This window comes from Mus pahari, unplaced genomic scaffold (assembly GCF_900095145.1).
Source record: "Mus pahari unplaced genomic scaffold, PAHARI_EIJ_v1.1 scaffold_13000_1, whole genome shotgun sequence".
Taxonomy (NCBI): Eukaryota; Metazoa; Chordata; class Mammalia; order Rodentia; family Muridae; genus Mus; species Mus pahari.
The window spans coordinates 6,760-11,034 of NW_018393767.1; the positions used below are offsets into that span (position 1 = coordinate 6,760).

Here is a 4,275-nt window from a genome sequence, read left to right on the forward strand (position 1 = left end):
TGACCCAGCACAAGGGAAGGCCTGGGTCAAGTAGTGGGAGTGGGTGGGTAGGGGAGCAGGGGTAGCAGGGGTATAGGGAACTTTAGGCATAGCATTTGAAATGTAAATAAAGAAAATAATAATAAAAAAATAAATTAAAAAAATAAAAAAATAAAAGTTTTCTCTCTTGTATGCGTTCATTTACATACTTAGAGATCAATGCTTGCTGCAAAGTCTTTAAAACCTTAGATGCATTCATAATTTTCTCTTCTGTATCATCTTTGGACTTCGGAGGTCACTCCTTCCTGCAAAGGCTTTACGGTATTGCTTACATTCATAGGGGTTTTCAGCTGTATGTGTTCATTTATGATATTCAAGATGACTGCTTCCTGCAAAGGGTTTATCACCTTGGTTACATTCGTAGGGTACCTCTCCTATCTGTGCTCTTTGATGACACTGGAGACCACTACTTCCTGCAAAGGCTTTACCACATAGTTTACATTCATAGGGTTTCTCTCCTGTATGTGTTCACTTATGTATTTGGGGAGTACCTCTTTGTGCAAAGGCCTTTACCACATTGGTTACATTTATAGGGTTTCTGTCCTGTATGTCTTTGTTTATGTTTTTGGAGGTCATCACTTCTTATAAAAGCTTTACCACATTATTTACATTCATAGGGTGTCTCTCCTGTATGTGTTCGCTTATGGATTTGGAGGACACTCCTTGTTCCCAAGGCTTTACCACACTGTTTGCATTCATAAAGTTTCTCTCCTGTATGTGTTCACTTATGGATGTGGAGGACAGTCCTTCCTGCAAAGGCTTTACGACATTGGTTACATTCATAGGGTTTCTATCCTGTATGTGTTTGCTTATATATTCGGAGATTAATGATTTGTGCAAAGGCTTTACCACATTGGTTACATTCATAGGGTTTCTCTCCTGTATGTGTTTGCTTATGTATTCGGAGATTACTGCTTTGTGCCAAGGCTTTACCACATTGGTTACATTCATAGGTTTTCTCTCCTGTATGTGTTCGCTTATGTATTTGGAGGTCACCACTTCTTATAAAAGCTTTACCACATTGGTTACATTCATAGGGTTTCTCTCTAGTATGTGTTCACTTATGTACTTGGAGATGACTGCTTTGTGTCAAGGCTTCATCACATTGGTTACATTCATAAGGTTTACCTCCTGTATGTGTTCTCTTATGAATTTGGTGAGTATAGATTTCTGCAAAGGCTTTATCACATTATTTGCATTCATAGGGTTTCTGTCTTGTAGGTGTTCCTTCATGTTTTTGGAGGTCACTACTGCTTGCAAAGCCTTTACCACATTGCTTACATTCATAGTGTTTCTCTCCTGTATGTGTTCGCTTATGTATTTGGAGGACACTCCTTGTTCCAAAGTCTTTACCACATTGGTTATAGTCTTAGTGTTTATCTCCATTATTTTTTCTTTCATGCCTTTGACTATGACTCTAATATGCAAAGGCTTTAGCACAATGAATAAATTCAGAATGTTGCTCTCTAGTCCAACTTCTTTCATGCCTGAAAATACAATTGGCACATGTAAAATCTTTCTCACATTGATTATACTGATGAGCCTTTTTATCTGTATGACTTCTTTTAAAAGTTGGTTTCACTGAACAGAGCAATGTAATGTGAACATAATATGACTTTTACATTCAAAGGAGTTCTCTTTCATTAAGGATTTGTTTATCTTTGAGGATATATGAAGTGGCAACAGTACTGATTATCTGGCTAACGTCTATGGCATACTTTTTCTACAAAAAAGTTATTCACATATTTGAAAAAAAACATGAAGAACTTGAAGCTTTTGCACACTGATTGCATTCACAAAGTTTGTTATCATAAGAGTAATACTACATTTGGAACATGAACAAATGCAAACAGAAGAAAATTTCTACTATCCTAATTCTCATTATGATTTTCAGCAGTTTGAGTTGGTAAATGACCCCAGTAATGTTGGGAAACTATTTATAAACTTATACCACATTTAGGATTTCTCTCAAAGTGTGGTATACTGCGTATCCTCTAATTGTTCTGGAAAAGTTAGATGAGGTTTCTTTCAATAACCTGATGCTCACAAGGCTTGTATCCATTGTAACCTATGACATCCATATCAAAAGAGAATAACAAGTGAAAAGTTTCGACATTACATTCACACAGGTGACATCTTTTTCTCATAGAGATGTGGTACAGAGATTAAGGTTTTTCCACAAAATCATTCTTGAATCTTATGAACTGGCTATCTCACTAAATTTAGTAATGTTATTACAAGTATATCATTTAGCTCAGTTTTACTATGGATCATTTGCTTATTACTAGGTTTAAGACATATACTTGTCACCTAATCACCGTGTGTTCCTTTTGCAATAGCTAAGCAGTATGAGACTGAAGAGGCTTGCACTTGTACAGCATGGCTCTACTAGGCTTGCTTTAAACAGTAACATATCTGTTAAGCCATTATTTCTCTGTCTTTGAACTAATGGAATGCCTTGCAAACAATAATTATATACCTGCCATAGACATTTATGATTTTATGAAATTTAGTAAACATCTATTACTGAACGGAGTGCTTATTGTACTCTATTGGTTTTCTTTACTACTTGTACCACATATTAAATTTTCTTCATAGGCATTTTCTCATCAGCTTGCAGAGGAAAATTACCTTCTATGACTTCTAGAAGTTTGAAAAATAGTCTTCAGTAGTATGTTCTTCCCAAATGTAACCTAAAACACAGTACCAGAGAAAGTATGTTAAGTTATTGGAAATTAGAAAATTTTTAAGTTACTAACTGCACTGAACTTTAGAACCATGAGTGATTTAGTCACCAAATTCTTCCTCATTCTCAAGTGATATTACAAAAACAAATAACAATAACAAAGAAATAGTTGCACATACATCTTAAAAAGTAAATTTAAAAATTCACAATATTACCTATAGCTGTGAGATTCCTATAGGTCTCTAGCATCACATCTTTGTAAAGACTCTTCTGAGAAGGATCCAGCAAAGCCCAATCTTCCTGTGTGAAGTTTACCTGCATGTCATCACAGGTGACTAAATCCTAAAAGATTCGATACTTATGTACATTAAAAAAAATATGATACAGACAACAGTGTAAAGGTGTACTTCAAAATGAATTATTTGCTGATGGCCCTGCCCACCCACATAGTACTTTTTATCCAGTCTTTCACAGTTGGACAACAACAAAAAAATACTTAATAAATGATCTCTGGGAACCTGATGCCTTAGTATTAAGATGTTGGGTTTGGAACCATGAGGAATGCTGCTAGACCTTCCCCATTTTTGTTCCCTGAGACCCAGTATGCAAAGATGCCCTTAGGACTGCAGTTTCCTCTCATCTGTACATGCCACCTGTAGGTAAAAAAGACCATTTCCTTCTCCCCTTCTCTTCTTGCCACATGTTGGTGTCTTAGACCCCAAGTATGGACAAACACACCCTTCTCAACCATAGCCAGCCCTCCTGAGCACTAAGCACTCTGCCTAAAGACCAAGCCCACTGTCTGTTATCCTAGACACAATTCTCATAGTAGCCCACAGCACTGCAACACAATATCAGGAAACGATTCCTCTACCCATTTCCATGTGACCGATTTTCAACTTTTCTTCAATAACTAAGGCAACTACACCGGGAACAATGTGGACTTGAACAATGTTACCTGTGCTAGTGTGTGTATAGAAATGAAATAAAATCATATTTGATGACTCCAATAAAAATAACGCAAAGTGACCCCTAAACTGCTATAATTCTGAACCTATAGACCCATTTTCCAAACAGAGAGTCCCCATGCTCTAGAGCTCTCTCGAAATTGTAGATGATCAGAAAGTTGGGCTATTGTTCTATAGCTGTTCAAGACCTTTAGTAATTTCAGGCAAAACCAGCCCCACCAGAGCCCATATACAAAACAATGCTGAATGATAACTTAATGTCTGCTTCCTTTCATATGCATTATGTTCCAATCTGTCCTATCCACCCACCTATTACCATGCACAACTGAGAAACTTCTACATGTCGGAAGCTCCTTTTGTGACCAAGAATTGAATTTCTGTGAATCGTCCCAATTTGACAATAGGTAATAGAAATTTAAAAGGAATCTAATCAAATATTTCTGAAGTATGATCACTATCAGCTCTTTACTACTAACTTCTAAACTATTTATAAAATTCCTTACACAAAACTGAATACAGAANGGTCACAAATTCTAGAAATCAAACCATCCCTTTTCCAATGTTGTCCTACCGTACACCAAA

At 36.4% G+C, this 4,275-nt stretch overlaps 1 pseudogene; it reads right to left on the reverse strand.

The window, feature by feature from the left end:
- LOC110315721 overlaps positions 1-3,061 on the reverse strand; it is a 6,088-nt pseudogene extending 3,027 nt beyond the window's left edge.
- Positions 3,062-4,275: the final 1,214 nt, after the last annotated feature.